This window comes from Rhodnius prolixus, unplaced genomic scaffold, assembly GCF_049639745.1.
Source record: "Rhodnius prolixus isolate KJV_2025 unplaced genomic scaffold, Rpr scaffold_3, whole genome shotgun sequence".
NCBI lineage: Eukaryota > Metazoa > Arthropoda > Insecta > Hemiptera > Reduviidae > Rhodnius > Rhodnius prolixus.
Genome location: NW_027411603.1, coordinates 16409218 through 16433799, shown reverse-complemented (window position 1 = coordinate 16433799; position 24582 = coordinate 16409218). Strand labels below are relative to the sequence as shown.

The window sequence follows — 24582 nt, the reverse complement described above, 5'->3', positions numbered from 1 at the left end:
TATAACTTGTGGACGAGCCCACTAATGTAATTGTATTTTAAGGGCGTCTGATTCCATTTATTTAGTGGACGCTGCTTTGACCACTTTAATGAACATTTAATAAGTAGCTGCAAGTTTCTGCAGAAGAAGTCGGTTTGAAAAGAAACGCAAACTTATGGATACATTATAAATAGTTTATTTTTAAAGCAGTGATATAAAATTGTACACAGGTATGTCATCTATGTGCTTAATTTAACATATTTTCTCCACTACTGACATGATGATTCAATTTTCTACGATTTCTCTGTTACAATAATCCAAGGGACGGGTATTGATCTAGTTAGAAACGTGACTTTGTAAGGGAGATCGAATCCTGCGTATGGCTAATTTGTATTTGTTAGAATAAAAGGTTAATAGTAAAGTATGACCTTCTGCCACCGTCCATGACATGTAATTAGTTACAGGTTAAGCCTTGCCTGGAAAAAATAGGCGATTACTTTAATTGTTAAAAGTTTCTAAAGATCAGTGTGATTATTAAATCTAAAGAATATAATTTGAAAATATGACAATTTAAACTTTTTTATTTTTTTTTTAACTCCATTCAATTTACAACTGCCTATTGGCAACAATTAAATATGATTGCGTACCAAAAATGATCAAAATAAATTAAAAGAATTGTATGAGAGCCACCCAACCAAGACTGGGCGGTTAACTCAGTCAGAATAACGCTACTTGACATGCGGCTGTAACACATCCACGTTTGCCATGCATTTCCTCCTACTATACTTTGTATTTTTTTAACTTTGTTCAGTGCATTGCCGGCAGCTTGAAGTTGTTCTTTCGTTATAGATAATGCTGTCGACTACCTAGCAGTAAAACTTGGTTCCTACCAAGAGAAAATCCGAGTGATGGCTAAGCTACTGAATCTGGGACTTGTTTTTTATAATGTGCGTAGTAAAGTTATTGTGTAGGTAGAGTAGGAGTGGGCTAGAATGTGACCTGGTTGTGTGCCCCAGGAATGTACTAGAGCAGGAAGTATGTAATCTACCTGCTTTAAATTAGTACTATTTCCTGTGGTTAAATGTAAATGATGGTTCCTTGTTTCTAAATACACTTATACATTTTTGTTTTTGCAAGCAGAACATCACAATTTAAGTTTTATAAAGTGTGAAATATTCACACGGCTTCTCTTACTCCAATGATTTGATTTTTCATATAAAAATTTCCCATACATAACTTAAAAGAGATGAAAGATTATTGCTATACATTCATAATTTTTTTTATTTATTTTTTTGCCAAGCTTTCGACCTTCTTTGACTCCTAATCCGAAGCTTGGCAAAAAATTAGTAAAAAACTGACTGAAATAGCAATAATCTTTCTTGAAGTCCTTGAAGAAAGTTTTTGAAGAAACGTTAAGTTTAATTACATTGTACACTAAACAATATAAAAAGAACTTTTCTCAAAAATAACATTAAAAAAGGCCAATCAAATATAATATGTATATATTTATTTTGCTATATTACAAGCAAATACTCGTAGTACTAAAAAATTGTGACTTCTCAAAAAATTTAAAACAAAAACAGTATGTAAAGAAATGAGGAAGTGTATTTAGTAATTACATGATACATCGTAGTCGTGAAATACAAAAAAAAAAAAAAAATCCAAGTTCAGCTGCAAAATTGGACTATTTTTGTTCTAATCACGTTTAGGTATTTTTGAATAAAATTTTTTTTAATTTTTATTTATTTATTTTGGATTGTGATATTTATAGAATTCCGTTGAATTAATGTATTTTTATTTTAAAATACCTTTTCACATTACTTTACAAAAAATAAACAATACTGTTTCATTTAGTATGTTGTTGAATTTATTAAAAGTGCAGTTGTTTTAAATGTGAATTCTGGAATTCATTTATAGGATTTCAATTTAAACAGCATTTTCGAGGAACCAATCTACCATGTAAATCGAGGATTACCTGAAAATTTAACAAAAATGAATTAATAAAAATGAAAAAACCTGTTAAGATATTTACAGAATTAGAAATGCTTTCAACCCAAAGTCATTGTTTCTAATGGTATTAAATTTTTGTTATCAGATAATAAAACTAAGGACTGACATCAGTGGTAAATATAATCTTTGTATTAATCTAAAATGATATATTGTGATGGAAACTGGTTGGATTACTGAGCTCTGAGTTGATGGATGTCGCAGCATTAAAGTTTATACCATCATCATGGCTTCCACTACTTGTGTTATTAATTAGATAAAGAGAGGAGACATATGCTGGCATCATTACTGTATGTTGTGTTGCAGAGGTGGGATCTAAACTATGGTCTCTACCCACATCTAGCCTCCCTTCTATCTAATGTAAATTGCTAATTTACTCACTAAGGTAACCTGAACCACATGCCTGTAACAACCGTACAGTATACTAATTTGCTTGCTACAACGTTTCACTTCACAACAACAAGTTCAACTCAAGTATTATGCACTTTGCAACAGTAATTCTGGTTCTTCAATAAACTATTGTTTAATTCACAAATTCCACAACAAAGACAATAGTTTAATGGTTTAATTTATTAGGGAAAAGTGTAATATAATGTCATTCTTAAGATGCGGTTCTCAAAGGTTATTTAACGCTATACACTTCCGAATTAGGAGTTAAGCTTGGATGGAGTACTTCGCGGATGACATAACGGTTTTTATTAGAGAACTATATCGATAATGCGGCAGGCAATGTTGATACTCGATGAAGGAGTCTCAGTGTCAGCTTACGATAGCGCTCTCACAATGTTAGTTGCAAATGAATTAGGCTATAGTCTGTGGAGATAACAAGTAGAGAATTTGTCTTCAATAACCTCAAACTAAATCTTTTGGAAGAAAGGTAATGTGGTTTTCTACCAATCTGTGATAAATTTACTAATTTTGCTGTGTAGCTTCTTGGTACGATTTTATAAAGCTTCTTCTTCATTTTCTCTCTCTTTCGGATGTTGGTGATAATCCTGGCCACACGAATTTAGTTTGCAACGCATCAAGACAGTTTGGTTTAATTAACCAAAACATTGCAAGGATTTGCCAGCTATGACATCGATCGTTGTTGCTAGGACTTCTTCTTCTATTCCTCTATACCCGTGATGGCGAACCTATAACGCGTGTCAGAGGTGACACGCGAACTCATTTTGGGTAACACGCATCGACCGAGACCAAAAATGATCATATAATTTTAAATAATATACCGATTTGTGGAGTACTTTGAAGAAATTATGGTATTTATTGAGAATAAGCATCTGGTAAACATTCCTCAGATCTATGATTATAAAGTGGGTCACTTAACAATGAATAATTTAATTATGAATATTTCATTATAAAATACACGTGACACTGCGCCAGAGTTGTTAGGGTCTTTTTAATTTTTGACACGCCAAGATCAAAAGGTATGCCATCACTTCACCATACATTGACCAATTATGGGCTATACATTTTTGTGTACAGATCCATAAGTTGAGAAGATATTGAGAGTTGAATTATTTTTGGGTCATAACTCGCTCTGAAATTGCGCTTCCTATATCTCCCTTTGTAAACAACATATTATGTTAGTATGATATTTTCTTCCCTTATACACTTTACTGCAGCAATAGAGCTTTTATTACTCAAGGCCTGACCCGTACACACATGATTTTCTCCTTTCATTTGTCGCGATCAGTTCAGTACAGCATTTCACTCTTTTCAGCGCTTTAACGTTAATAATGTGATAACCTAAGGAATTCATTTCAAGGCTTAAATGCGATTTTTGGGGCTCTCTGACGCAGTCCAGCTATATACTCCTTACTAGAGCACTAACTGCTCCAGAAAAATGATCCCTAAAAAAGGAACAATACTCCCAGGGGATATAACTATGTAGCTTAAGTCAGGAAATGTTTTGTACTCAAGAAAATAAAAGAAAAAGAAATACTGGGGAAGGTTAGGCCATAAAACAAGTGTTTTGAACATCTAATCATGAAGTAATATGTTGGGTAAAAGTTCCCCGTTTCAATTCTGAACTAGATAAGTGGAAATCTACAAGCAAGGGTGTCTAGATATCTCTCCCCTAAGGCTTCTTATAGCATGCTAATAGAATAAAGATTACCCTGTGTTGAAAGCGAACACGAGGGATCTCAGCTAAGGGGTTTTCCTGATTCATTGCTTTCAAATCTACCCCCATTATGGTGAACCCACGCTGAGCTTTACTTCTAGTAACTTATGGCAGTGTCTTGTCATTTACTTTCTATATTTCAGAAATTCTTTCCAAAGATTAGTTCTAAACAGATGAACTGTATATCCTCCAAATAGAGCTCATCATAACTTGGGTTCTACCCGACAGAAATATTCTTAACGCCGATACACTGATCATAACACTGAACACGGAAGAAAGGTATCTCGTCTCTGTGTCAGAGTGAGCACATAAAAACTAAAAAGAAGGAGAAGGTGATACGGCACAATTTCTAGGAGTTACGAGATATTGGACAGTTCGCATTCTTGGAAAAGTTGCATATTAAATTCTTGAGAAATAAACTCTCTCAGATATTGTGTCTATTGAGGAAACTCAATAGAGATGAAGTTCTTTAGATGTACTGAACTGGGCATATTTCGTCCTATACCCTTGAAGAACATTTTTGATCGTATTAGAATTGTGGTGGGTCAACTTCTGGAGCAACTGCAGTGTAGAAAAAACGCAGTTAAAACAAAAATCATGAAGCGGAAAACCACTGTTCTCACAGGTACTTTTAATATAAATATAACCGGTTGTTCGAAATGTTTTTTCTACATTACATGATCTCCTTTTTGTATTTATATAAGTACAGGCAAAAATGAACGAATTAAAATATCACAAGAACTTTTAAATTTTATTGTTATTCCTGATTCTATTCCTGCTTAAAATGTTCTGACCTTTTTCGGTTATTTATCGAAAAATGTTCGAACTATAGCCTTGATAATGGTATTTTTTACTTGAAAAATAATTACTTTTCCTGAATCATCTCCTTAATAAAATGTTTCATTTGGAAGGTTGTAGACTTAATTTTTTTTTAAAGTATTATAAATTCAACTTTTAAAACATTTTTTTGGTTGGACAATACTACTGTTTGTAGCATGCATTTAAACTATAATTAGTTCATAACAATATAGTGTTTCAGAATACAGTAGGTATATGGAGTATAGAGAGTAATATATGTTAAGAAACTAGACGAGGGTTATGAATGGGGAGCTCGTTTAAGGTTGGAAACAACAGCATCGCCTCCCAGCAGGGACAGGAAATAACGAGATTAGTTTCAAGGGATTTAGAAGTTACCATAGCAACTTGCTCTGCAGGTAACTTTAGACAATACATCACTAAGGTTCCTTGTTTTTTTTTTGTTTTTTTTTTTCCTGGCAGAGTAGACTCCCCTTTCCTCGGCCAAGGAGTTTATTGGCAAAGATTTCAGACATCATTCTAGAAAAAATATTTATATTCAGAAAAAAAGATTAATCTACAAAATACAATTTTTTACTTGAAATCACTTTTGATGTCTCATTTGATCGCTTTTCCAACTTGTACAACTATCGTTACCAATAAAACGTTACCGATCAAACTTGGACAGAACTATCATTAACGGTTTTATTTGAACTCATTCAGTTCATAACCAACTATATTCATTCAGTTCTGTTTTGCATAATGATACTTCTAGCTACAACAACCATAAAATGTTCATATTTCTTTATTCAACAACTTACAACGTTATAAAAATCCCTCTCTACAGAGATTATGTTTCTATTACATTAATTAACAATCTTAATTATTAATTATTGTTTATTAACGTAATAAAAATTGTCCTCAATTGCCTTAATACTTCTTATAATTCTATATGTTCCTAGGTATCGAAGCTTTCTAGTAAAGTGGGGATATAAAACAAAGTAGAAATGAAAGAAATTTCAGAAAACTGGCAATGGCTCCGCAAGCCTTTCTCTTGTTTTTTTATTACGTAGTTTGGTTTTATTGATAACTTTTTTCAAAGCTGCATTTCAACTAAATGATCAAGGTAATCAGAATCACAGAATATATGAAGTACTGGTTTGAAAGGAACCTTCAAGTCTCTATCGTCACAGAATTATGCAAACTTAATTTAAGTACAACTAAGTTAGGAACTAATATTGAGTTTAGTATGTCAATTCTTTAGGTTTTTTATTTTCCTTCTTTTCAATCATTAGTTGATCATTACTTTGGTACCTTACCATTGATTAAATAATCCCAAGTCTTCTTTCCATCACTCTTATACACAATAATTTCGGCGTACATTGATTGCTAAGTCCACCTCATTTTCCTCCTTGAAACTAATACAAACGTTTTTCTTAATATGATTGACAATTGCAGGATTGAGACTCTACAATGGTGATGAGTAGACAATAGCAAGTACAAGGGACTCGAAACAATCTCGTAGGCTGGTTTTTCTTCAAGCTTTCTGGCGGACACTTCTGGGAACTTCTCAAAAAAGAGCCGCATAATTTATATTCAGTTTTACCGCATTGGCCTATTTTGATTCAGAAAGAACTTTCTTTTCGTAGATGAATAGTTTATTTTCTGAACTTTCCTACCGTTCACAGGAGGCTCATGCTGCTGTCACGCATTTTCTGCCTCGTTTATTCAATGCATATCTTTTCAACAGGTGTAGAGTTTAAATAAAGGCATACTCTGCACTCGCTAACCTTATTGTAGTGAAACCTCTTGGGAGAGCCATCTCTTACTTCTTATTTACATGCGGCATCTTTTTTATGCAGAAAGAAAAGTTCTAAATCAAGGAAGAAATTTTTTTTAAAAGTTAATGTTTATAGTTTAACTTTAATTTATTTTTCATTTTTGTTGGCCTTATTTCTTAAATTTACAACGGACCAGAATTTAATAAATAATATTTGAGATTGTATCGTAGGAAAGCTTAGTTTAATGGATGGTAACGTCGACTTGTACTTAATTTAATGATGCTTACCTATTCCTTTGACTACATCCAATCAATGACAGCTTCGTTAATGTTGTATACGCAGTAAAACCTATATCTCCTACAAGGTTCACCAAGGTGATCAGAAAATTAATTATAAGCAGAGTGTATAATGAAGGTATTACAAAGCTTGCAATCAATTTAAAATTGGTACAGCTGAGGCTGGATTAAGCCGTACTATCTCACTAGCTGGCAGTTTCTGATTAATTTCTTAAGATTTAAAATTATATTTTATTTCATTATCGATCTTTTCGAGAAAATAGATTACATTGTCAGGAGGTCGGACATTCTGCAAACACCCGAAATGATGAGGGATAATTATTGAAACCGATACAATTTCTAATGAAAAAAGCATCATTTCATTAGCAATACGTGACTCAATTAAATAACAACTGATCAACCCAATTGAATAACCTACTTTTATCAACAGGACTTTAATCAATGTTTGTCCTGGACTTCAGTTCTTTCCAGAATTATAAAAACTATTTATTTTTTTATCAAATTATAATAAGTAAAATTAAATAAGTAGTTTTATCTAAACCCACCAACTGAAGCTTTGTTTTCATTATTTTTGTTTCTTTCAACATTTCAGTGATTAGGTAGCTAAGTTAGGTATGAAAGAGTCAGCAAACCACTGGGACAAATGGATTGGAAATTAGCTGCTCGAGGTCCATGGCGTGGCTCCAAGTTCATGTGTAGCGTACACTCTAGGATGCCATAAACAATAATTCATTTTTTATCTAGCCTTTACTCAAGGTAAGTTTTAATATCATCGATACTTCTTTGGAGTTATTAAAACCAGTTTTGAAACCCATTACTTGATCATATGTAGTAAGAATGTGTCATCCCGTTCTAAAACAAAAACCAAATAGAATTTGGCCCTGACTTGCTCGTTTTTTTTTCCAAATTAAACTTGTGATTAGAAGGGCTCAAGGATATTACTTTATATGCATCAAGTTGGTGCAGCAGTAAGTCTGGGTTCACAAGAAGACATTCATCTCCTCAGTTGAAGCAAAATTAATGTATTGTTAACCTCGACGGCGCAAATTTTTTTTAAAAATTATATCCTGACGTCATGGCCGGTCTGCAAAAAGTGTTACAGGCAACAATATCCATTAGCGGCCAGGAAGCTGTAAAAGGAACCTAGAAAGAAAAGTTCTAAGGTGTGGCAGCTGGATTCCAACCAGAGATCTTTGCGTGAGAATCAAGTGCAGCTGACCACTCAATGTGGTCCTTCCTCTAACTATACGAAATATGTTGTAATTTTTTTTATTTGATTGTTATAATATTTTCCTCATAATAATAAAAATTGGGAAAATACAAGCCCATGGGGGGCGCAATGATCATTTTAGATCATAAAGTAAATGAGACAGACATTTCTCCTTTCCACTAAGTTTTCGATAAAAGAAATGATATCATCCTTATTGTTTGGACATTCTATTATTCAACCATAAAATACTTTTTCTTTTACATTTTAATATCATTTTCCAATACTCTGAACTGTGGCCACATGTAACATCAAGTTAAGGTAACAATAAATTCCATTATAGTTTTAAAATTAGACAAAAATTATAGATAGCTGTCTGTCCTCTTCATAGAGATTACATCTGGCATGTTTGAAAACATTTTGATCAGCACGGAAATCCTTCCTATTTTGGGAATTAATCCATTCGGGTTATTTTTAGAGATAAATAAAGAGCAGATGAATAGCTCTTTAAACAATTTCACCATTTCTGGCCATCATATTTATGGTGATCATTGTACAGGATTTCAATTTGTCTTTGTCATAATGCTAGAAAATGGAGAGTGTTTTACAAAATTCTACCAAATGATAAAGATTGCCTACATAGTTAAATAAAACAATGGTTTTGAAGTTTTTTTTTTGAAAAAATTTCATGGTCGATTTGTTAAAGTTCTAATTAAAACTTCTGATACAAACACCAAATATCTCCTACAAAAACAGAGTGTGGGTTACAAAACAGCTTATCTCTTTTCTTTTTTTAAAATTTAAATTCAAATAATGTACTTGTCTAGAAATAATACCCCCGTGTAAGAGTAATAGGAGCCATATCATTTGAGAATAGCTGTTCGAAGAGGTAGATTCTCTTGTAACGATCCAAATATAGAATGTTGGTACCTAATTCGTACCGCAACGATTTCTTTTCATTTAAACAGTTGTGTTGTTGTACTTCTTTTTATAGCTTCACTTGTGGCCGGATGCCAAATAAAATAGAGCGGCGGATGTGAAATGGGCCTGTACATGCCTACAAGGATCTTGCATTTTTTTTTCTCTCTCGTTTTCAGGTACAATTACCTTTGTTCGCCCAAATTTGGGTTCAAAATGTGGGGACGCTCAACATGTTAACTTACTTTTAAATCTGTATACATTATCTCTTATAAGATCAATAAGTACTCTTTGACTTTGTATGACAATTTCATTTTTAGGAAACTTCAAAAATTTCTGAAACCGTTTTCTCCTCAAATGGTCCGACCGGCACATTATATACCAGACATATCCAGCAAACTGTTGCATGAAACTCATCACAAACATAATAATAGAAGGCGAAAGAAAACAGTCAGGTTCTTCGTGTGTACTTATGAAGAAGTTTTGTGGAAGCAAAATTCATATTTCAAATAATAGAAAAAGTTTAAATGACTTTTTTTCATGAATAATGAAATAAAAAAAAAGGTAAAAAAGGAAGTCATGACAATATGTAATTAGTTTATTACATAAAATCATTTAAATGATTTTTTTTTTTGTAAATACCCCTAAAATAAAATAAATTTGTTTGTTTTAATTATTAATTTAATTGTCCAGCTGTTGTAATATATTATTATTATTATGTACAATAATATTTACTATATTATAATAGATATATTAATTCATATTACCACTCTCAGCAGATATGGAACGTTGTGATTAAAATGATTTTTTTTTTAAGTAATTAATAATGGACAACATTATTATGTCAAGCAGTATTTAACTGTTCATCTAACGGTACATAACTATAATTCTATTTATCTAAAACACCTTGATTTTATCATTTGAAAATAATACTCTTATAAAGAAATCACATTCCAAATCAAAAACTTCATTCCAAACAAACTAGCGCATAGATTTAAAATATCTAACAGTTTTCAAGTCAGAACAGAGGCACATCTTTAAGGTAAACACACATAATGTAAAATAAATTACAATTTTTCTTATGTATAATCTCTCAAGAAGCCCTAGTCCTTAGGACGAAAGCTTGGCATTGATACAAATAAAAAAATTACAATACTCAACTAAACCTGATATCTTTGGCTTTTAAAGATATTTGATTATCTTAAAGCAGAAATTAAATTATCTTAAAATAAAACATAAAAACTCAGAAATAATGAGGAAATGTTAGAGTAAAATTCGAAAGCGCGTTATTTTTAATTTAATTTTTGTTTCATACATTTATAAGGAAAGTTGTGCTTCTTACTGTCTCGCAAAGAACACATTCTGAATTATATAATACTACTTCAATATGAATAACAAGTTACAATTCTTAGGAATAGAAGTACCAAATAGATTTAATTTAAAAAAAATCTTTTAATACGACTTTTTTAATTGACTCGAAGAAGAGAGGGAGTTAGAAATTAAATAGCAGAATGTTAGTATTATTTCTCCTTCATGGCTTCCAACTAACAAAATATTCAACATTTTCTTATAATTTATTATTGAATTCTATTTTCCAACTTCTGTCTGGCAGAGAGAACCGGTTTCCAACTAATTGAAATGTAATTTTTGAGTAGGTTTCTGATAAAGATTTGCAGAGCATCTAATAACCGTAATGTTCTTGTTTTGCGAGGTCTTACCATTCTAAAAACGTTTTAGGAAACCGAATTATGGAGGGTACAGACAAAGAAAAAACAGGTTTCATAAGTACAAACAAGTCTTCCTTCATAACTTAAAAGAACACGTTAGCGAAAAAATGACCCTGTACCTTGGGAAGAATGGGTTTTGGAACTAACAACAGCAAATTCATAAGACAAAATCGATTGTAAAAAAACTAGTTTGACTAGTTTCTCAGATAAAGTTGAGTGTATTTCCACAAAAAAAAAAAAAACGTTAATCAACAAACTGCTCTTATTTTTTTAAAAGAGGAATGATCCAGTTTTGAAAACCACTCCCTCTAAATGTTGCAGTACGAAACAGCTGAGTCAAGAATACAGTAATTTTTTAATTAATGAAATGCACAGCTTATATCCTGCTTTTTAGCAAACTTGCTAATGAAATTAACGAATCAAGTCCTTTAATCAACAGTAATTTAGATTCGTTAAATATTGCTGATTCTAAACATTTTCCTAATGATTTGTAAATGAAATTCTACGATGGGCAGGCAATTTAATTTCTCCATTTTTAATTAAAAGTTTATTATTATTTAATTAAATGTTTTAATGAGTTCAAGATAACAATCGATAGATTTTTATTAATTACATATTTCATTGAAATTATTGCAGCTGCATAAATACATTTAATTAAGATTTATTGTTAATAAATTATTAATGATTTTTATGAAAAAATGATTCACTTTTATTAAAAGTCACGACTAGAAGTTACTTCATTTTTTCTATCGAACCATATTATTGCAAATTCAAATGTGATAAAGTTTTTAAAACGTTCTTCACATTAACATCACGAGATATTTAAAGCTTTAACTTTGTCTATTAATTTAATAAAGCGATGTAAATTGTTCTTCAAATGATAATGTGACATCTTGCTCTAATAGAATGGAATTCTCTCCTAACTGTGCAGTTAACGATACACATTATTAGTGAAAATAGGTGACCCTCTGAAAACGAAACAAAATGTTAAGGTGAAACAATGATAAATTGAGTAATTATATTTTAAAAAAGTAATTCATTGAATAAGTTGGATTATATTTGGAAGTTTAGCTGAGAGTTTAATGCTCATTTTCAGAATCCAAATTTCAGGAATAGATGAAACGAGAAGTAAAATCTCTCGGCTTACATTTAGTAACAACTTGGAAGATATTATGCTGCTTAGAAGATTAAAACGAAATTCGTTAATTAAATTTTAAGTCAATTATTTAGTAGATTTAAGTAAATATCTTTAACATAACAGGAAAGCCCAGTCGAGTTAATTTCCTTTTGAGCAAGGAAACATGTGACGTCTCCTTCGTTAGAATATACGAGGTTAACCTCGTAGAGAGGTTAATGCTCAGTGACCATGGTAGTTCCAAATATACAGGTCACTGAGCATTCATTATTATAGTGCATCTTAAATGAATGTTATTACTAATATTCAATTTCAATAGGAGGACTTGTTTTCATTGTTTGAATGCAAATTGCTTACTATGTAGACCAACCATTATTGGTAACATCTATTTGATCGCAAACTTAAATAGAATACAAGATTATTTAGGGGTACAGCTTTTTGAGTAAAGATTATGGCGTCACGATCTAGTCTCCTCTATTCAATGGAGTGCGGCTTATTTATTTCATTAAAAATTATCAAACAGGAACCTTAGGTTTTCATACTAATTTAAATGTCTACCTCTTAATTTAACCAATGTTTCTTTCCGCTCTGTTATTTGCAGAGATTGACTCGTGAGTTTGTCTAAGATAAACTTCTACATCAAAACTTAAAACTGGCATTTCTCTTGCAGAGTTTTTACTTATTCTTAGTACAGGGAGTATGATCATATCCATTTTTTTGTGTAAATAAATCTCTAAAACCAGTATGTATATGAAGAATTGTAATCAACAATTTGAAAAAATTGAATGGACATTATATTTATGGATTTTTGGAAAGATTTGTGAAATCAATACACACTAATGTCTTAAAAAAATTTAGAAAATAAAAAAAAGGAAAAACTCGTAAGACTTAGACTGTAATCAAAGAAAGAATAAGCCACTTTTGGACAAAGGATCCTAGAATTCTTAGTGGCAATCACTCTTAGAATTTCAGGTTTACATAAAGCGGTTTCTAGAAAAAGGAAATCTAGGTGCAGAATACATAATTATTTCTATGTATTTTGCTGTGTTCATAGTACATTACTCATAGGGAAAAAGAATAATATCCGACCATAAAATAAGCATGGTAAGGGGTAATCCCATTATTGTTCCCTCGAAAATCAAAAGGAAGGAAACAACTTGAATGGCCCTATAAAAAGCTAAAGGAACGGGGCATTGTTCCGAAAACATAAAAAGTTAGTGCTGATTTCGAGAACTCTCATTTCTGCAAATGGTTTGATTACAATCTATATTCCCGAACGATGTTTTTTAAAATAGATAACTTGAAATAGTATAATATTTATTATATAGGTCATATAGAGTTTTCAATAACCATTAGCAAGAGATAAGACCTTCAGTTTGTATTATTTTTCTAGGTTTGTTGGGATGGAGAAGAATCAAACGCCCAATCACATTTAGAAAGGCTTTAATTTCCTCAGGGTTTTCCAAAGCAATCCAATAAACAGACCGAGTTCTGCTATCAACTTGAACCAGAAGAGTGAATTTCTTCATTCTGACCTTCGAACTATCTTATAGTTACAGACAGAGTAAGAAAGAACTAGTAAGCTCAGATGTGTTTACCAGTGTTTTTTTTTTTTTTTTGTTATAGTTCAGCCACTATCATACTTCTAGCTAGTCAAATTTTACTTTTTAAAATTATTTGTTTTATAAAAATCTTCAAAAATAATCAACTTCAATTTTTGATGCCTCCTTTTTTCGTTTTTACAGATTTTGAACTTCATTTGTATTTATTGTTTACTAAATTTCATTAATTCTTCAGTAAATTTAAAGTTCAAATTATAAAGGTGGTTTCTATTAATATATTATTTTAAGAACGGTAATCGTAGATATTGCTTAGTTAGATCCATAAGCACGAATGTTGTAAGAAGATATTTGATTTTCATAAATTCTTTTGAAAGCGGTTGTCCATTAAAACCCACATAAGATTAATGTCTCTAAGTGAGAGAATTCTTTTTAAGACAGAGCTTTCAAAAGATAAAAGGATTTTACGAAAGAAATTTATGTTACTAGAGTTCATGGTTGAGCTGAGATTAAGAAGACGGTGACTTCGTTTAAAACGACTTGTATAATTTCCTTGCGTGGTCATAAAATTGAAAGATATTTAATAGATCTAAGAAATAATTTCTAATCTTCTAAAAGATAATTGAATTTAAATTATCCAGAAAGGATGGGTGGCTCTGAAAGCGAAGAAAGTCACGAAATAAAGCGATAAGAATGACCACCCGTGTAAATATGGCATAGAAGACAAGAGATAATGTGCCCAAAAAAAGGTTAAACGATGAAAAATGAAAGATTTAAGGGTGAAAGATGAATTTTCTGCATAATCTGGGAAAGAATTCACGGAGAAAGCAGAAATATTATTTTTAAACCTTTTGGAACAAAAACCGGAATAAAATGCCATTATTATAATGTCTTGAAAGCCAAGAAAATATATATCCCAAAATGACCTATTAGAAATTTCTACTGACTAAATTCTGAGAAGATTTTGCAATTCCTAAAAATGTGGAAAGAGTTATCACGTTAAACTCAAGGCACTTCTAATCTCTAGACTTAGGGAAGATTGTTATAGCTCTAATAGTAGAGAGAAGAAAAATTACATTATCTTGGTAGGATCAAGTCTTCACAGATTAAAATACTGAAATTAATTAAATTAGTTTTCAGGGAGAGAAAGGATTCTTTGATCTTAGTATTCCAGCATTGGCCCCTGGAAAATTGTCTTCTTGCTTGCATCAGATGGGTTTGAATTTTGAAATTCAGTGCACTTTTCCATATTCAAAGTGGTCATATCCCCAATTCCATTTATATTATGGTGCAATCATGACCTGTGTCACCCTGAAGGCATCCACCGAATTTATTCATAGAGAGAGGTCAGTTGGCGGGATCGATTAAATATTAGTAGAACTGTTAAACTATATGCAATAGAATAGATGTTATGATATATTAGAAATATAAATTGCATTATACTTTGTTGGACATATTCATCGCTAGTTTAATAGCGAAAAGGTCGCAAATAGGTGTATAGAAAGGTCGATGTCCAAAGTCGTGATGAATAACTAGGTTGAGAAGGGTGAGTCCGTTAGGTCAAGCATAGTAGATTATGCCTATTTTGCGAACTTCGGCATAATAATTAGCAAGAATGAGAACGCACTCAACCAGAGTCTGCCTCGAGGAATAGGTTGCATTTACATTTATCTACATATATTATAGATAAATCTAACATTATTTGTTACTTTGTCAGTGCTTTATTCCAACAATCGTCTAAAGAATTTGTACAGTTCTTTTTTATGATGAAATTATTCGTTTTTATTTTTCTGGGTAATTTATTACCTTGATGTTTGTTGTCAATGTTTTTTCGAATCAATGTTTGTTGTCAAAGTAAAAGGTTGTGGAGAATATCTAAATTTTGAAGAGAATATATAAATTTTGAAGCTGGTGCAACCTCACTACCTTTTAATTTATTATATTTAATATTTAGCTATTTTTACTAATCATTTAACAATATTTATTCTTCGTTCTATTAACAGACACAGGAGTTGCAGCTTGGCGTTTGGTACAGAAACAAATTTAATGAAAATTAAATAATTATTACAGAAGCTTTCTTATTAAATTCTATTAAATGCCTTATTTTAAATTAAGAAACGTCAACAGATGAGGTGATTGGCGAATCGGAGCTTTTTTCAAGGCACTGAAACACTGTTCTCGTTGCAGACAATACTGACCATCACCAGGAAAGTCAGTTAGAATATGCTCCTAGGTAAGAAAAAAATCTAAGCAGCTGGAATTCGAATCCGACATCTCCGCGTGGAAATACATTAAGCTTATTCTTCTATTTATATACTATTATTAAAATTCCCTAAACAGATTTAAACAGGTCGTTTAAATTTTGACAATATCTCCACTCTCATAGTGATTTTTCTATCGTTCTCATGGCAGCAACTTTGAAGAGATTGGACTTGAAGGAAGAAAAGGGGGAAATATTAAAGATGGAATGAATAAAATAATATTAATAAAGTAAATAAACAATAAATAAATAATCAATATTATATAAATAAAGCAATATTCTATCTCCAGCAAAATTGAATGTAAATAAATAAAATGACAAGGAAGTACGGTTATTATACATTTGTTTTGAAGATTTATAAAGTTAGAGGAGATTTTCTAACATTTACATTTAAAAATGAGTTTGTTTATTATTAAGTTAAATTATGGAAAAACTCTTGTAGAATTCTTGAAGTACGTTCATTCGTTGGTTGAAATAAATTTTGTTTCTAATACAACTTTTGTTTAATATCTTGATACAGAGTTAATGCCCAAGCATTGTATACCCAGTAATGATATTGTCCATTACACGCAGCCAGCTGAGTATAAATATTATCCTAGTTTGCCATGACACTAAAATACAATGAACACCATTACAACTTGGGAGGACAATACCCTTGCTCCTCACTGGCATATGATTTATGCTCCGTTATTGCTACCATCCTCTTGTTCCACATATTCCTTTCTCTCCTTTATTTTATAAATGTCTTTTTTGTAGTAAAGGTCGCCAAAATATTTCATTCAGCTGTTTGTCCTTTAATTTTGTTCATTTTATTATCTTGTCTTAAGAGTTGCTGAATAAACTTCTTTCACACTCTTCACTTATTTGAAAGTTATTTGAAGTACCTACTGATTAATTTATTTGATTTCATTTTTCAGTTTTTAAGGTTTTCAAAGATTTATAGAAATTCTTTATTTAGAGTTTTAGAATTCATTCAAGTAATGTTCCAAATTCATTTTTCTGACAAAGGGTACTAAGTTAGGGTGAGTAACAGTTCTAGTTTAGCGTTAGTTTCTAGAAAAAGGCTCAAACTAGATTCCAAATATTCAGAAAATACAATATTCAATCTTAGACAACCAATCAATTAGACCGAAATATTTAGAAATAGATGCACTTCCTCTATATATATTCTCTTTTAGGATCAAATAACAACTTATGAACTGTTTTTATTTATCTCAAAGATTGTTTATCTCTTCTTATATTCATAAGCTCAATTCTTTGTTCAACTTTTCTCAAAACAAATATATCAATAAACAAAACTAGTTAAAATAGTTGGTGGTGAGTCTGCAGGTACTGCACGTTACCTTTAGGGCTATGAACTGTAATGTTACTTCTCTTTGGTTAAAATTAAAGACAATTTTATTAGCTACCTATTAGATGTAGTACATTTAGATTAGATGACAGTAAAATTCATTTCACTTTTTTACATCTCCAGCTTTTTGAAACGTAAAATCACTCTGAAACACTTTAGAATGTAACTTTGATTATGCACTTATTGATAAATTTATAGCGTCATTTAAGCCAATAAACATTGTGTAAGCGTATATGTTAGTGCTAGAAAGCAGAATGCGCTAAACATGTACACGTATATGTTTACAAACATTCACATTATGTGGTAATTGTTATTATGTAACTAACAAGGTGAACACAGTTTTCAAATGTGATTGAAAGACGTGTTTTGTGCTAATTAGCTAAATGTAGCTGCTATTTCTAAAAGTATTTCACTTGTCTTTTTGTTTGCATTGCTTTTGAAAAACGAACATTCGTTTATTTTCTAAATGCTTTCCTTTTTTAAAACGCATTCTCCACTCAATTAATTTGAATTCTATGGACACTATCTCATCCATCCTTGAAAACAGATAGTAACTTGGAAGTATTCCTCTTGTGAAGTTAACGTGGGTCGGACATCTGGAGATGCTATAGAAACCCAAGAGCCACTTTCATTCATATCTTGAACATTCCTGTTTGTAAGAGCGCTACTATCCGACAGCACAGTTTATCCCACTAGTTATAAAATCTGAAATACGTTAGGGCAATCTCTGTCAGTACAAAGCAGACATTCCAACGCACCCAGTAACTACGCATCACAGCTATGCAGATGACTAAGCTATTCTGTCTCCTCACCACGGTCCTGTAATTGCACACAGACCTCAGCTCCCTAAAGAGCTGGTTAAAATAATGGTAAATTAAGCTAAATGGAATAAAATTACATTACTACCACTCTCCATTATCTCGCTGGTTTAATATGACCACTATCTTTATCTCCCATCAATGTCGTCCGCTACCTGGGCTGTAAACACACAAGCCTGAGTTTGTATCCTCACTCCTGATTTAACGACAGAAGCGTAACAAGAGCTATCGGGTACTCTAAAGACTAGGCGACCACACATTAGGTCTCTCACTTAAAACCAAAATACTCATTTTTCACTTCTTTAATATTCAATCAACCTGGTCAAACTAATTTAAAATGGAGTTCAACTAAACATTGTAATTTTCAACAAATTTAATCTCTTTTGCATAAAATGTTTCACATCGTATTAAATGCACAATTTTATCTTTAAGATCGTGAACTTACGAAAAAGTATAGTTCAAGAAAATCATGATTCCGCAAAGACAGTTAATCCAAAATGAATGAAATAGTTTTTTTTATTAATTCAATGTTTGTTTGAAGATATAGTTTATGTTTAAATCCAATTATTATGTAAGATTTAGATTTATCGAACAGGTTATATCAAATTTCATCAAAATTTGCGTACTCAGTTCCATTTAGCCGTATTCCAGATTATTCCTTCCAGGATTTTGAAAACTGGTGGTCGCGATTTTTTCTTCAGCGTTGAAAAGTGAATTAACAACAATCTTTACAGATAGAGTGCTTCCGTTGGATAACTACTAATCTAGACAGCGAACTTGTTTGAAATATTAGTTTGATTATCCATGATACTTCTGGTGCAGCTAGTGCTTAAATTACAACACAGAATGACTAAAACAATGATACTTAAAATCTAGTGTTTGTTCCACGATCCGTTATTTTATAACATTTAGATTATAGTTTACCTCATTGATTGTTACAGCCAAATTGCACAGATATTACTGGTCATTACTTATTTATTTTTTCTTGCTCTAGTGCAGTAAGAGAAGTTTTGTAAGGAATTTTAACAGGAAAGAGCCGTTTTGAGATATCCTGAGTCCCAAAAAAAAGTGGACTTTACAAATTGGTCTGTCTATGAGATTTTCTCGCAAATCGTGGCTATGATTTTATCTAAACTTGAATACTGTTTACATTCCGCTAAATTTACCACTTTTACTAGAAACATTTCACCCTAAAATTTGATTGAGGCTACATTTGAGTAAAGGGTTAACTAGATTCCACCTAAAGTGGTATGAATTAATTTGAGTAAAACGTTCGAAATTAAAGAATTGTGTTTACACAAGATTTTCTTTACTAAACCTGATGTTCGGAAGATTACTTATATCAAGTTAACTCTCAATAATGTCCACTGAAAATTTTTTTCTTAGTTTTCGGGTTTTATTTTACAAAATAGAACAATAAACTTTTTTTCATTTTTTGTTTAAATTCTGGAAATAATTGAAGAATTAACTTTTATTAGTACAGAAATAAAAAGAGGTCAACTGTAATTAAGATTCATTAGAAATTAAGGTTAATTACAAGGGAGAGAAATGGCAGCGAGGGAGCCCGTTTGATGTGGGCTGATTTTTAACTAACCAAGATTAAGAGACAAACGGTGTGCCACGCTTTTTCAAGGACTCTGATCGTTAGAGTTGATCTAAACATTACCATAGTTACTAATTATATTACTTTTCTTTTTTTATTTTTGTCACTCATTACTAACTCAATAATTAAGAAACTTTGAAGGCTCCAAAATGTCTTCTAAATGTCCTTTATTAACATTCAATACGTCTAAAAATGACTAATATTTATATTAGGAGGAAAAGAATGAATTACTTTAATGAATGATAAAAAATTGCTATAAAAAGATTGCAGAGAATGTAAAGTTGCTGTAAAATTTTAAAACTTTCTAATAATATAAACAAGCGTCTGGTGAAAACATACCGTGGAAGCCATGATTTTCACAGTCGTCGGTCAGAGGAGTATACCGAATTCCTCTGAGCTCGTCAGACAATAAATTAAACATTTGCGGTTACCCGTTCAGGTTTAAATCATGATCAATGACTGCTTTCTCCATGGATAAATGTCAGTCATGTAAATTCATCTGACAGCTTTTCGAACTACAGCCAGATAGAAAAACCAGGAATGATTTTACGGAGTTACCCTGTAGTTTTAATCTAATGGAAGAATTGCAAGTACAGACTAAGTAAGTAGTTACTTATTACATCGTAGACTGAATAGCCAGGTGGCGCGTTCTTATATCTCTCTTTTGTGTGATTCATCAACTTTGAACTTCAGCGCCCATTCTGGCACCGGTTCATAAAAAGATTTAAAGCGAAATGAAATATCCGTTCTAACTCCAATTGTTCGTGAATGACTCATTATAATAATGCATTTCGTAAAGATAATTGGTACCCAGCTAATATTGTGTTACTTTATGTAAAAGTTATTATTACATTTTCAGGCTGGCTCTAGTACAACTACCAAATCATGGACGGAGGTGAATAGCAAATATATTTGACTAAAAATTTCTCAAATTACCTATTGCCTAAAATCCAAGGCTTAGACCTGGAATTGAATGAACCCACTACCTCAGTATATCAAAGCTCTGCATGCTTCGCCTTAAAATCTCTCGGCTATCGTGGCACATGGCTTAGCGAACAGCGAAATCATGTTACTAAAGACAAACTCAAAATTCAGTATAAAACTCAAGCATTTCAATGTTGTTATGTATAGAATTTTATGATATATAATATATATGTATGTGTGAGTGCAATAGATATAAATAAAGTGTACATAAATAGAGGACATTTTTTTAATTAAAGATGTTTTTAAAAAAAGTGTAAACTATTTGCAACGTTGAAAGTGACATGTTTTTTTGAAAAGGAAGTCCGTTATTTAAAAATAGAAATATTCAAATATAACATATTTTCCATGTTGGCCAACTATTTGCTTCCATTTGCCAAAATATTTTTACAGACTCTAGTAGTGTTGCTGCTGTTGGTGAGAAATGTTTGATGCTTTGCAAAACTTCTTTTTACTGGCCGACACCTATTTGTTCAATTCTGCTCTTTTAAATTTGCTTTTAAACTTTAATAATAATAAATTCAGTTTTAGTTTCCCTATCTCTCTCATGGAAACTCTCTGATAAGAGCTTTTCCGATTTATAAATTAGATTTATCTTGTAAAAATGCATCCATCGTGAAAAAAAAAAAAAATTGTGTCTTAGATATTACTCGCATTAAAGCATAGACAATACTATTGTAGACAACATTGCAAGGTCTTGCAACTGGCACTTCACACGGCTATTCACAATAAAATGCAACTCATTTTACAACAATATGTGCAAATTACCATTAAAAATTTTTAATTGCCAATTCCACGTGTTGGTATTGTTAACAAACAAACTTTAGTTATACGATATTGCTTATTACTTAAACATGAGGCTTCACCAGAGTTTCGTTTTAGTTCTTCCATTCCAATTATCAAAGAAATGTTTTCTGTAGCGTAGAAAATAATCACAATTTTATTACGGAGGATTGGCTCCTTAGACAGTCGAGTTGAAACGTCCTTAAGTTAGAGTTTCCCGTCAAGGAGCTAATGCTATAAATAACCATAACATTTCCCACGAAGCCGAGAGTGAACCGTCTCTTAAAGTCAAAAAAAAAAGTTAAGCAAAAATATTGAATATACTTACCTGCTCGATAGCAATATCTTTGCAAATTACCATTAGCAATTTTTTATTGCCTATTGCCCCTATTAATTTTCTAAAAGTGTTAAAATATCATTTATACTAACGCTATATCTTACAAAAATTCTTTAAATTTGGTAAAATAAATAATCTGCATGGATACTAAAACTGTCTGGTAGGATAGTGGTAAAAAAGGTTTTAGAATTCAAATCAAAGTCTAGTTTAAAGAGAAACTCAAAAAACTGTTTTTAAGAAAATAAGCTTAGTCTGTTGATGGTGAACGTTTTCCTCTCTCTCGTTGATGGTCTCCTTTATCTTTACTTCTCTTCTATTTTCTTCGAAGGTGGTTATTCTGTCTCTTCTTCTTATTTTGTGACACCTCCTCCAGTGAACCATTTCCACTGCACTTAGTAGTAGATGGTAGCAATTCCCTGAAAACCACCCTGGGCTGGTCTGGATTGAAGAAGTGGAGTTTGCAGACCTCATATTTTCTTAATGTAAAAAATACTATGAATCACACAGGATAAAACCGCATAGGAACACAGAATAAAACCAAGGCAAAAACCTAACAACGTGCAGTACAAGGTTTTTCTGCATTTTCCGACCAGTTGTGTTCCTTGGATGCGTCTTAAACATCAAAATTCAGGAATCTCCTTCCAACTGTGGAAAACGAAACGGTTACCAGCTGAATTTTTTGAAAAGCTACTCTTTGGTGCGCTTGCTTGAACAGTGCCAGTGTTCATGGGTAACTTTTGGCAGTCGGATAACTGCACTTCAACGATCCACTGTGGGTGGGTACTATATTCAGTATGCAGTATTCTGAAAGAAAGATATCATTTCTAATTGAATACAATTAATGAATAACCATGCTTCATTAATATTGTTAGTCGTGCATTAATCTTCCAATTATAAATTTCAGCAACAGCAAGCGCCATAGCACGTTATTTCTACTATAAGGTATCCATTGGTAAAGTAATTAGAATTCCATGTTTACTGAATAGTAAATAGCACTTTTATCTCTAAATGTCTCTTTTTATTTAAACTGTGTACGAAATGTTGTAACCAGGAAATGAATTTAATTGTATTAGGCCTGAGGGTAGTGACCGTGGCGGTTAAGTAGGTCACAAGCTGGCGTCTCCATGGAGACATCCTAGATATTTGGCACAGCCTATATCGACCTTTAGGCAACTTCCTCCTCCTCCTGCAACACTTTGTGCAGCCACTAAAAATAAACTTGATTTTTTTAAATTATTACAGAATTGTATGGCACTTATTTTTGTAATAATTGCTAATCTCAGATTTGTTCTTAATGTTAAAAAGATTTTAAATTATAATTTTTGTAAAAGCGAATGCTGCTCTTCAAGAACTTGTTTCATCAGTTTAGTACGGGTTAAATGCTCAAGGAATCACTATATTAAGAAATAACAACGATTATTCCAAGTACATATTTCTTACATTAAGAAAATATGAGGTCTGCAAAATGGAACTCCACTTCTTCAATCCAGACCAGTCGACCAGTCCAGGGTAGTTTTCAGGGAATTACTACCATCTACTACTAAGTGCAGTGGAAATGGTTTACTGGAGGAGGTGTCACAAAATACGAGAAGAAGAGACAGAATCTTCTTCGAAGAAAATAGAAGAGAAATAAAGATAAAGGAGACCAACAACGAGAGAGAGTATTGCATCAAAATCTGATGTCAGGATGCCATTGGTGGCTGACGAAACTTTAGACGATGGAACCTAATGCCGCGATGGCGAAGTGACAACCACCATTTCGTTGACTGGCCGCAGACGTTATGAAATTAATGTTGGTACATAGAATTGCAGAGTTAGTTAATTTGATGGTAACCTGGTAGTTGAGAAGGCTCTTGTTATCACAGTGGAAGTTGATAAGTAGTTGTTGTGATTTAATCTCAGCTCTATTAGCACAGGAGGTGGCAAATCGTAAATCAAATTTAAAGAGTGGAAGATAAGCGCTATTTGTGATAGCGGAACTATTCAATTTAAACTTATTTAGTTACCATGATGTAAGCAAGGACTGAGGATGGTCAAATCCAAGGTTTTAAATAAGGAAGGAAACTCAGATTTGGAAGGTTGAAGAGCACAGAGAATTAGAGGGTATACTTGTTAGACAAAGCAATAAGTAGACCCAATTATCCAGAACAATAGAGAAGGCCAGACATCCCAGTCTTTAGGGAACGCCATTTTCTGTTAAGTGCATTTTTCTTAAATTGCTCACACTCTATATTTACCTTAAATTATTTCCGGTCACTAAATGTTCAGTAGTTTTAATAAATTATTACACTTTTTTATTTCTAAAAATTCTAGTCATTAGTTTCCCTTCTATAAATAATTTAGATTGTGCTAATGATGTGTGTCTTCAACATAAATCAGAGTATTTATTTATATTACTCGTACTTCATTTGATTCGTAATTCTAACCACTATAATTTTCATCATGTCAAAATAACACATGTATTTATTTCGCAAAACCATATGTAAAGTACAAAATGATGATGTGCTTACTCAATTTTAATTTCTTGCAATTAAATAAAATATTCTTTAATGTATTTACTGTTTGTCACTAATGCCATCATTAAAATTAATAGTTTATAATTGTACTAAACATTTGTGGATGTCTAATACGTTCGTTGAAACTTTTTTTACCATATGGATAAAATTAGGAATATTCGATAATTATTGAAAAAAAAAAACAAAAAAAAAAGAATTGGTTACTGGGTAACCTTCGTCTTTTTCAGTAGTCATTGTCTGCAGAAAACATGTCTTCTAAACCCAAGTTGAGAGGCCTTTTGCATGACAAGATTAAGATGAATATTGCTATTGCGTTAGCGTTAACTGTTACTGGAGGACTTCTTTTCAAAATTTTTGTAGGTGAAGCAAGAAAAAAGAAATATGCCGAATTTTACAAGACTTAT

At 31.8% G+C, this 24582-nt stretch overlaps 2 long non-coding RNA genes across 2 annotated transcripts in view; one reads left to right on the top strand and one right to left on the bottom strand.

The window, feature by feature from the left end:
- Window positions 1-16132, top strand: part of LOC141452594 (uncharacterized) — a 51576-nt gene extending 35444 nt beyond the window's left edge. Inside the window, exons 6-14 of the long non-coding RNA XR_012457484.1 lie at window positions 43-209; window positions 829-2053; window positions 5143-5325; window positions 5869-6032; window positions 7576-7739; window positions 9429-10150; window positions 13364-13534; window positions 15533-15762; window positions 15870-16132. This is a non-coding gene — a long non-coding RNA (uncharacterized lncRNA). The remainder of the gene's footprint in view (window positions 1-42; window positions 210-828; window positions 2054-5142; window positions 5326-5868; window positions 6033-7575; window positions 7740-9428; window positions 10151-13363; window positions 13535-15532; window positions 15763-15869) is intronic.
- On the bottom strand, window positions 185-24153 carry LOC141452595 (uncharacterized). The gene is made up of 3 exons (XR_012457485.1): window positions 23900-24153; window positions 1788-1954; window positions 185-455 (listed from the first exon to the last, which is right to left on the bottom strand). It is a non-coding gene; the product is annotated as an uncharacterized lncRNA (long non-coding RNA).
- Window positions 24154-24582: the final 429 nt, after the last annotated feature.